Genomic DNA, 11,971 nt, shown 5'->3' with positions numbered 1-11,971 from the left:
TCGTGCTCAGCACCCTCCTCCCACTATGTGGTGCAACTGATGTCCCTTTCTCCAAAAATGTACTCAATGGGACCGTAATGTTGCAACCACACGCAAGTAGACCTGCTGTGAAGAGAAAACGAGTTAGTACATTTCAAACATGAAAAAGGTCATATTAAAATCAACATGAAAAACCAAAATTCCAAAAGAGACAAACACAAAAAAATGCTTACCGAAGAAAGAAAATGTTTCGTGCTCAGCACCCTCCTCCCACTATGTGGTGCAACTGATGTCCCTTTCTCCAAAAATGTACTCAATGGGACCGTAATGTTGCAGCCACACACAAGTTGACCTGCTGTGAGGAAAAAACGAGTTAGTACATTTCAAACATGAAAAAGGTCATATTAAAATCAACATGAAAAACCAAAATTCCAAAAGAGACAAACACAAAAAAATGCTTACCGAAGAAAGAAAATGTTTCGTGCTCAGCACCCTCCTCCCACTATGTGGTGCAACTGATGTCCCTTTCTCCAAAAATGTACTCAATGGGACCGTAATGTTGCAACCACACGCAAGTAGACCTGCTGTGAAGAGAAAACGAGTTAGTACATTTCAAACATGAAAAAGGTCATATTAAAATCAACATGAAAAACCAAAATTCCAAAAGAGACAAACACAAAAAAATGCTTACCGAAGAAAGAAAATGTTTCGTGCTCAGCACCCTCCTCCCACTATGTGGTGCAACTGATGTCCCTTTCTCCAAAAATGTACTCAATGGGACCGTAATGTTGCAGCCACACACAAGTTGACCTGCTGTGAGGAAAAAACGAGTTAGTACATTTCAAACATGAAAAACGTCATTTTACAATCAACATGAAAAACCAAAATTCCAAATGTATAAAACACAAAAAAATGCTTACCGAAGAGAGAAAATGTATCGTGCTCGGCTCCCTCGTTCCGCCCTGTGGTGCAACTGATGTCCCTTTCTCCAAAAATGTACTCAATGGGACTGTTATGTTGCAACCACACACAAGTTGACCTGCTGTGAGGAAAAAACGAGTTAGTACATTTCAAACATGAAAAAGGTCATATTAAAATCAACATGAAAAACCAAAATTCCAAAAGAGACAAACACAAAAAAATGCTTACCGAAGAAAGAAAATGTTTCGTGCTCAGCACCCTCCTCCCACTATGTGGTGCAACTGATGTCCCTTTCTCCAAAAATGTACTCAATGGGACCGTAATGTTGCAACCACACGCAAGTAGACCTGCTGTGAAGAGAAAACGAGTTAGTACATTTCAAACATGAAAAAGGTCATATTAAAATCAACATGAAAAACCAAAATTCCAAAAGAGACAAACACAAAAAAATGCTTACCGAAGAAAGAAAATGTTTCGTGCTCAGCACCCTCCTCCCACTATGTGGTGCAACTGATGTCCCTTTCTCCAAAAATGTACTCAATGGGACCGTAATGTTGCAGCCACACACAAGTTGACCTGCTGTGAGGAAAAAACGAGTTAGTACATTTCAAACATGAAAAAGGTCATTTTACAATCAATATGAAAAACCAAAATTCCAAAAGTATAAAACACAAAAAAAAGCTTACCGAAGGAAGAAAATGTATCATGCTCAGCACCCTTCTCCCGCCCTGTGGTGCAACTGATGTCCCTTCCTCCAAAAATGTACTCAATGGGACCGTAATGTTGCAACAACACGCAAGTTGACCTGCTGTGAGGATAAATGAGTTAGTTCATTTCAATCATGAGAAAGGTCATATTACAATCAACATGAAAAACCAAACATCAAAAGTATAAAACACAAAAAAATGCTTACCGAAGAGAGAAAATGTATCGTGCTCAGCACCCTCCTCCCGCCCTGTGGTGCAACTGATGTCCCTTTCTCCAAAAATTTACTCAATGGGACCGTAATGTTGCAACCACACACAAGTTGACCTGCTGTGAGGAAAAAACGAGTTAGTACATTTCAAACATGAAAAAGGTCATATTAAAATCAACATGAAAAACCAAAATTCCAAAAGAGACAAACACAAAAAAATGCTTACCGAAGAAAGAAAATGTTTCGTGCTCAGCGCCCTCCTCCCACTATGTGGTGCAACTGATGTCCCTTTCTCCAAAAATGTACTCAATGGGACCGTAATGTTGCAGCCACACACAAGTTGACCTGCTGTGAGGAAAAAACGAGTTAGTACATTTCAAACATGAAAAAGGTCATTTTACAATCAATATGAAAAACCAAAATTCCAAAAGTATAAAACACAAAAAAATGCTTACCGAAGAGAGAAAATGTATCGTGCTCAGCACCCTCCTCCCGCCCTGTGGTGCAACTGATGTCCCTTTCTCCAAAAATGTACTCAATGGGACCGTAATGATGCAACCACACACAAGTTGACATGCTGTGAGGAAAAAATGAGTTAGTACATTTGAAACATGAGAAAGGCCCCTTTAAAATCAACATGAAAAACCAAAATTCCAAAAGAGACAAACACAAAAAAATGCTTACCGAAGAAAGAAAATGTATCGTGCTCAGCACCCTCCTCCCACTATGTGGTGCAACTGATGTCCCTTTCTCCAAAAATGTACTCAATGGGACCGTAATGTTGCAGCCACACACAAGTTGACCTGCTGTGAGGAAAAAACGAGTTAGTACATTTCAAACATGAAAAAGGTCATTTTACAATCAATATGAAAAACCAAAATTCCAAAAGTATAAAACACAAAAAAAAGCTTTCCGAAGGAAGAAAATGTTTCGTGCTCGGCACCCTCCTCCCGCCCTGTGGTGCAACTGATGTCCCTTCCTCCAAAAATGTACTCAATGGGACCGTAATGTTGCAACAACACGCAAGTTGACCTGCTGTGAGGATAAATGAGTTAGTTCATTTCAATCATGAGAATGGTCATATAAAAATCAACATGAAAAACCAAAATTCCAAAAGTATAAAACACAAAAAAATGCTTACCGAAGAGAGAAAATGTATCGTGCTCGGCTCCCTCGTTCCGCCCTGTGGTGCAACTGATGTCCCTTTCTCCAAAAATGTACTCAATGGGACCGTAATGTTGCAGCCACACACAAGTTGACCTGCTGTGAGGAAAAAACGAGTTAGTACATTTCAAACATGAAAAAGGTCATTTTAAAATCAACATGAAAAACCAAAATTCCAAAAGTATAAAACACAAAAAAATGCTTACCGAAGAAAGAAAATGTATCGTGCTCAGCACCCTCCTCCCGCCCTGTGGTGCAACTGATGTCCCTTTCTCCAAAAATGTACTCAATGGGACCGTAATGTTGCAACCACACGCAAGTAGACCTGCTGTGAAGAAAAAACGAGTTAGTACATTTCAAACATGAAAAAGGTCATATTAAAATCAACATGAAAAACCAAAATTCCAAAAGAGACAAACACAAAAAAATGCTTACCGAAGAAAGAAAATGTTTCGTGCTCAGCGCCCTCCTCCCACTATGTGGTGCAACTGATGTCCCTTTCTCCAAAAATGTACTCAATGGGACCGTAATGTTGCAGCCACACACAAGTTGACCTGCTGTGAGGAAAAAACGAGTTAGTACATTTCAAACATGAAAAAGGTCATTTTACAATCAATATGAAAAACCAAAATTCCAAAAGTATAAAACACAAAAAAATGCTTACCGAAGAGAGAAAATGTATCGTGCTCAGCACCCTCCTCCCGCCCTGTGGTGCAACTGATGTCCCTTTCTCCAAAAATGTACTCAATGGGACCGTAATGTTGCAACCACACACAAGTTGACATGCTGTGAGGAAAAAATGAGTTAGTACATTTGAAACATGAGAAAGGTCCCTTTAAAATCAACATGAAAAACCAAAATTCCAAAAGAGACAAACACAAAAAAATGCTTACCGAAGAAAGAAAATGTATCGTGCTCAGCACCCTCCTCCCACTATGTGGTGCAACTGATGTCCCTTTCTCCAAAAATGTACTCAATGGGACCGTAATGTTGCAGCCACACACAAGTTGACCTGCTGTGAGGAAAAAACGAGTTAGTACATTTCAAACATGAAAAAGGTCATTTTACAATCAATATGAAAAACCAAAATTCCAAAAGTATAAAACACAAAAAAAAGCTTTCCGAAAGAAGAAAATGTTTCGTGCTCGGCACCCTCCTCCCGCCCTGTGGTGCAACTGATGTCCCTTCCTCCAAAAATGTACTCAATGGGACCGTAATGTTGCAACAACACGCAAGTTGACCTGCTGTGAGGATAAATGAGTTAGTTCATTTCAATCATGAGAAAGGTCATATAAAAATCAACATGAAAAACCAAACATCAAAAGTATAAAACACAAAAAAATGCTTACCGAAGAGAGAAAATGTATCGTGCTCGGCTCCCTCGTTCCGCCCTGTGGTGCAACTGATGTCCCTTTCTCCAAAAATGTACTCAATGGGACTGTTATGTTGCAACCACACACAAGTTGACCTGCTGTGAGGAAAAAACGAGTTAGTACATTTCAAACATGAAAAAGGTCACTTTAAAATCACCATGAATAAACAAAATTCCAAAAGTATCAAACACAAAAAAATGCTTACCGAAGAAAGAAAATGTATCGTGCTCGGCACCCTCCCCCCGCCCTGTGGTGCAACTGATGTCCCTTTCTCCAAAAATGTACTCAATGGGACCGTAATGTTGCAACCACACACAAGTTGACCTGCTGTGAGGAAAAAACGAGTTAGTACATTTCAAGCATCAAAAAGGTCATTTTAAAATCAACAAAAAAATCAAAATTCCAAAAGTATCAAACGCAAAAAAAATGCCTCTGAAGATAGAAAATGTATCGTGCTCAGCTCCTTCCTGCCGCCCAGTGGTGCAACTGATGTCCGTTTCTCCAAAAATGTACTCAATGGGACCGTAATGTTGCAACCATACACAAGTTGACCTGCTGTGAGGAAAAAATGAGTTAGTACATTACAAGCATCAAAAAGGTCATTTTAAAATCAACAAAGAAACCAAAATTCCAAACGTATCAAACGCAAAAAAAATGTTTACCGGAAAAGAAAATGTATCGTGCTCAGCTCCCTCCTGCCGCCCAGTGGTGCAACTGTTGTCCGTTTCTCCAAAAATGTACTCAATGGGACCGTAATGTTGCAACCATACACAAGTTGACCTGCTGTGAGGAAAAAATGAGTTAGCACATTTCAAACATGAAAAAGGTCATTTTAAAATCAACATGAAAAACCAAAATTCCAAAAGAGACAAACACAAAAAAATTCTTACCGAAGAAAGAAAATGTTTCGTGCTCGGCACCCTCCTCCCGCCCTGTGGTGCAACTGATGTCCCTTTCGCCAAAAATGTACTCAATGGGACCGTAATGTTGCAATCACACACAAGTTGACCTGCTGTGAGGGAAAAACGAGTTAGTACATTTCAATCATGAAAAAGGTCATTTTAAAATCAACATGAAAAACCAAAATTCCAAAAGTATCAAACACAAAAAAATGCTTACCGAAGAGAGAAAATGTATCGTGCTCGGCACCCTTGTCCCGCCCTGTGGTGCAACTGATGTCCCTTTCTCCAAAAATGTACTCAATGGGACTGTTATGTTGCAACCACACACAAGTTGACCTGCTGTGAGGAAAAAACGAGTTAGTACATTTGAAACATGAAAAAGGTCACTTTAAAATCTACATGAAAAACCAAAATTCCAAAAGTATCAAACACAAAAAAATGCTTACCGAAGAAAGAAAATGTATCTTGCTCGGCACCCTCCCCCCGCCCTGTGGTGCAACTGATGTCCCTTTCTCCAAAAATGTACTCAATGGGACCGTAATGTTGCAACCACACACAAGTTGACCTGCTGTGAGGAAAAAACGAGTTAGTACATCTCAAGCATCAAAAAGGTCATTTTAAAATCAACAAAAAATCAAAATTCCAAAAGTATCAAACGCAAAATAAATGCTTCTGAAGAAAGAAAATGTATCGTGCTCAGCTCCTTCCTGCCGCCCAGTGGTGCAACTGATGTCCGTTTCTCCAAAAATGTACTCAATGGGACCGTAATGTTGCAACCATACACAAGTTGACCTGCTGTGAGGAAAAAATGAGTTAGTACATTTCAAGCATCAAAAAGGTCATTTTAAAATCAACAAAAAAACCAAAATTCCAAAAGTATCAAACGCAAAAAAAATGCTTACCGAAAAAGAAAATGTATCGTGCTCAGCTCCCTCCTGCCGCCCAGTGGTGCAACTGATGTCCGTTTCTCCAAAAATGTACTCAATGGGACCGTAATATTGCAACCATACACAAGATGACCTGCTGTGTGGAAAAAATGAGTTAGCACATTTCAAACATGAAAAAGGTCATTTTAAAATCAACATGAAAAACCAAAATTCCAAAAGAGACAAACACAACAAAATGCTTACCGAAGAAAGAAAATGTTTCGTGCTCGGCACCCTCCTCCCGCCCTGTGGTGCAACTGATGTCCCTTTCGCCAAAAATGTACTCAATGGGACCGTAATGTTGCAATCACACACAAGTTGACCTGCTGTGAGGGAAAAACGAGTTAGTACATTTCAATCATGAAAAAGGTCATTTTAAAATCAACATGAAAAACCAAAATTCCAAAAGTATCAAACACAAAAAAATGCTTACCGAAGAGAGAAAATGTATTGTGCTCGGCACCCTCGTCCCGCCCTGTGGTGCAACTGATGTCCCTTTCTCCAAAAATGTACTCAATGGGACGGTTATGTTGGAACCACACACAAGTTGACCTGCTGTGATGAAAAAACGAGTTAGTACATTTGAAACATGAAAAAGGTCACTTTAAAATCTACATGAAAAACCAAAATTCCAAAAGTAACAAACACAATAAAATACTTACCGAAGAGAGAAAAGGTATCGTGCTCAGCACCCTCCTCCCACTATGTGGTGCAACTGATGTCCCTTTCTCCAAAAATGTACTCAATGGGACCGTAATGTGGCAACCACACGCAAGTTGACCTGCTGTGAAGATAAAACGAGTTAGTACATTTCAAACATGAAAAAGGTCATTTAAAAATCAACATGAAAAACCAAAATTCCAAAAGTATAAAACACAAAAAAATGCTTACCGAAGGAAGAAAATGTATCTTGCTAAGCACCCTCCTCCCGCCCTGTGTTGCAACTGATGTCCCTTTCTCCAAAAATGTACTCAATGGGACCGTAATGTTGCAACCACACGCAAGTTGACCTGCTGTGAAGAAAAAACGAGTTAGTATATTTCAAACATGAAAAAGGCCATTTTAAAATCAACATGAAAAACCTAAATTCCAAAAGTTTAAAACACAAAAAAATGCTTACCGAAGAGAGAAAATGTATTGTGCTCAGCATCCACCTCTCGCCCTGTGGTGCAACTGATGTCCCTTTCCCAAAAAATGTTCTCAATGGGACCGTAATGTTGCAACCACACACAAGTTGACCTGCTGTGAGGAAAAAACGAGTTAGTACATTTCAAGCATCAAAAAGGTCATTTTAAAATCAACAAAAAACCAAAATTCCAAAAGTATCAAACGCAAAAAAAATGCTTACCGAAAAAGAAAATGTATCGTGCAAAGCACCCTCCTGCCGCCCAGTGGTGGAACTGATGTCCCTTTCTCCAAAAATGTACTCAATGGGACTGTTATGTTGCAACCACACACAAGTTGACATGCTGTGAGGAAAAAATGAGTTAGTACAATTGAAACATGAGAAAGGTCCCTTTAAAATCAACATGAAAAACCAAAATTCCAAAAGTATCAAACACAAAAAAATACTTACCGAAGAGAGAAAAGGTATCGTGCTCAGCACCCTCCTCCCACTATGTGGAGCAACTGATGTCCCTTTCTCCAAAAATGTACTCAATGGGACCGTAATGTTGCAGGTACACACAAGTTGACCTGCTGTGAGGAAAAAACGAGTTAGTACATTTCAAACATGAAAAAGGTCATTTTAAAATCAACATGAAAAACCAAAATTCCAAAAGTATAAAACACAAAAAAATGCTTACCGAAGAAAGAAAATGTATCGTGCTCAGCACGCTCCTCCCGCCCTGTGGTGCAACTGATGTCCCTTTCTCCAAAAATGTACTCAATGGGACCGTAATGTTGCAACCACACGCAAGTAGACCTGCTGTGAAGAAAAAACGAGTTAGTACATTTCAAACATGAAAAAGGTCATTTTAAAATCAACATGAAGAACCAAAATTCCAAAAGTATAAAACACAAAAAAATGCTTACCGAAGAAAGAAAATGTATCGTGCTCAGCACGCTCCTCCCGCCCTGTGGTGCAACTGATGTCCCTTTCTCCAAAAATGTACTCAATGGGACCGTAAGGTTGCAACCACACGCAAGTAGACCTGCTGTGAAGAAAAAACGAGTTAGTACATTTCAAACATGAAAAAGGTCATATTAAAATCAACATGAAAAACCAAAATTCCAAAAGTATAAAACACAAAAAAATGCTTACCGAAGAAAGAAAATGTATCGTGCTCAGCACGCTCCTCCCGCCCTGTGGTGCAACTGATGTCCCTTTCTCCAAAAATGTACTCAATGGGACCGTAATGTTGCAGGTACACACAAGTTGACCTGCTGTGAGGAAAAAACGAGTTAGTACATTTCAAACATGAAAAAGGTCATTTTAAAATCAACATGAAAAACCAAAATTCCAAAAGTATAAAACACAAAAAAATGCTTACCGAAGAAAGAAAATGTATCGTGCTCAGCACGCTCCTCCCGCCCTGTGGTGCAACTGATGTCCCTTTCTCCAAAAATGTACTCAATGGGACCGTAAGGTTGCAACCACACGCAAGTAGACCTGCTGTGAAGAAAAAACGAGTTAGTACATTTCAAACATGAAAAAGGTCATTTTAAAATCAACATGAAGAACCAAAATTCCAAAAGTATAAAACACAAAAAAATGCTTACCGAAGAAAGAAAATGTATCGTGCTCAGCACGCTCCTCCCGCCCTGTGGTGCAACTGATGTCCCTTTCTCCAAAAATGTACTCAATGGGACCGTAAGGTTGCAACCACACGCAAGTAGACCTGCTGTGAAGAAAAAACGAGTTAGTACATTTCAAACATGAAAAAGGTCATATTAAAATCAACATGAAAAACCAAAATTCCAAAAGTATCAAACACAAAAAAATACTTACCGAAGAGAGAAAAGGTATCGTGCTCAGCACCCTCCTCCCACTATGTGGAGCAACTGATGTCCCTTTCTCCAAAAATGTACTCAATGGGACCGTAATGTTGCAGGTACACACAAGTTGACCTGCTGTGAGGAAAAAACGAGTTAGTACATTTCAAACATGAAAAAGGTCATTTTAAAATCAACATGAAAAACCAAAATTCCAAAAGTATAAAACACAAAAAAATGCTTACCGAAGAAAGAAAATGTATCGTGCTCAGCACGCTCCTCCCGCCCTGTGGTGCAACTGATGTCCCTTTCTCCAAAAATGTACTCAATGGGACCGTAAGGTTGCAACCACACGCAAGTAGACCTGCTGTGAAGAAAAAACGAGTTAGTACATTTCAAACATGAAAAAGGTCATTTTAAAATCAACATGAAGAACCAAAATTCCAAAAGTATAAAACACAAAAAAATGCTTACCGAAGAAAGAAAATGTATCGTGCTCAGCACGCTCCTCCCGCCCTGTGGTGCAACTGATGTCCCTTTCTCCAAAAATGTACTCAATGGGACCGTAAGGTTGCAACCACACGCAAGTAGACCTGCTGTGAAGAAAAAACGAGTTAGTACATTTCAAACATGAAAAAGGTCATATTAAAATCAACATGAAAAACCAAAATTCCAAAAGTATCAAACACAAAAAAATACTTACCGAAGAGAGAAAAGGTATCGTGCTCAGCACCCTCCTCCCACTATGTGGAGCAACTGATGTCCCTTTCTCCAAAAATGTACTCAATGGGACCGTAATGTTGCAGGTACACACAAGTTGACCTGCTGTGAGGAAAAAACGAGTTAGTACATTTCAAACATGAAAAAGGTCATATTAAAATCAACATGAAAAACCAAAATTCCAAAAGTATAAAACACAAAAAAATGCTTACCGAAGAAAGAAAATGTATCGTGCTCAGCACGCTCCTCCCGCCCTGTGGAGCAACTGATGTCCCTTTCTCCAAAAATGTACTCAATGGGACCGTAAGGTTGCAACCACACGCAAGTAGACCTGCTGTGAAGAAAAAACGAGTTAGTACATTTCAAACATGAAAAAGGTCATTTTAAAATCAACATGAAGAACCAAAATTCCAAAAGTATAAAACACAAAAAAATGCTTACCGAAGAAAGAAAATGTATCGTGCTCAGCACGCTCCTCCCGCCCTGTGGTGCAACTGATGTCCCTTTCTCCAAAAATGTACTCAATGGGACCGTAAGGTTGCAACCACACGCAAGTAGACCTGCTGTGAAGAAAAAACGAGTTAGTACATTTCAAACATGAAAAAGGTCATTTTAAAATCAACATGAAGAACCAAAATTCCAAAAGTATAAAACACAAAAAAATGCTTACCGAAGAAAGAAAATGTATCGTGCTCAGCACGCTCCTCCCGCCCTGTGGTGCAACTGATGTCCCTTTCTCCAAAAATGTACTCAATGGGACCGTAAGGTTGCAACCACACGCAAGTAGACCTGCTGTGAAGAAAAAACGAGTTAGTACATTTCAAACATGAAAAAGGTCATATTAAAATCAACATGAAAAACCAAAATTCCAAAAGTATCAAACACAAAAAAATACTTACCGAAGAGAGAAAAGGTATCGTGCTCAGCACCCTCCTCCCACTATGTGGAGCAACTGATGTCCCTTTCTCCAAAAATGTACTCAATGGGACCGTAATGTTGCAGGTACACACAAGTTGACCTGCTGTGAGGAAAAAACGAGTTAGTACATTTCAAACATGAAAAAGGTCATTTTAAAATCAACATGAAAAACCAAAATTCCAAAAGTATCAAACACAAAAAAATGCTTACCGAAGAGAGAAAATGTATCGTGCTCTGCACCCTCCTCCCGCCCTGTGGTGCAACTGATGTCCCTTTCTCCAAAAATGTACTCAATGGGACCGTAAGGTTGCAACCACACGCAAGTAGACCTGCTGTGAAGAAAAAACGAGTTAGTACATTTCAAACATGAAAAAGGTCATTTTAAAATCAACATGAAGAACCAAAATTCCAAAAGTATAAAACACAAAAAAATGCTTACCGAAGAAAGAAAATGTATCGTGCTCAGCACGCTCCTCCCGCCCTGTGGTGCAACTGATGTCCCTTTCTCCAAAAATGTACTCAATGGGACCGTAAGGTTGCAACCACACGCAAGTAGACCTGCTGTGAAGAAAAAACGAGTTAGTACATTTCAAACATGAAAAAGGTCATTTTAAAATCAACATGAAAAACCAAAATTCCAAAAGTATAAAACACAAAAAAATGCTTACCGAAGAAAGAAAATGTATCGTGCTCAGCACGCTCCTCCCGCCCTGTGGTGCAACTGATGTCCCTTTCTCCAAAAATGTACTCAATGGGACCGTAAGGTTGCAACCACACGCAAGTAGACCTGCTGTGAAGAAAAAACGAGTTAGTACATTTCAAACATGAAAAAGGTCATTTTAAAATCAACATGAAGAACCAAAATTCCAAAAGTATAAAACACAAAAAAATGCTTACCGAAGAAAGAAAATGTATCGTGCTCAGCACGCTCCTCCCGCCCTGTGGTGCAACTGATGTCCCTTTCTCCAAAAATGTACTCAATGGGACCGTAAGGTTGCAACCACACGCAAGTAGACCTGCTGTGAAGAAAAAACGAGTTAGTACATTTCAAACATGAAAAAGGTCATATTAAAATCAACATGAAAAACCAAAATTCCAAAAGTATCAAACACAAAAAAATACTTACCGAAGAGAGAAAAGGTATCGTGCTCAGCACCCTCCTCCCACTATGTGGAGCAACTGATGTCCCTTTCTCCAAAAATGTACTCAATGGGACCG

This window comes from Schistocerca serialis, chromosome 10 (genome assembly GCF_023864345.2).
Source record: "Schistocerca serialis cubense isolate TAMUIC-IGC-003099 chromosome 10, iqSchSeri2.2, whole genome shotgun sequence".
Taxonomy (NCBI): domain Eukaryota; kingdom Metazoa; phylum Arthropoda; class Insecta; order Orthoptera; family Acrididae; genus Schistocerca; species Schistocerca serialis.
Note: the sequence above shows the minus strand (reverse complement) of the source record.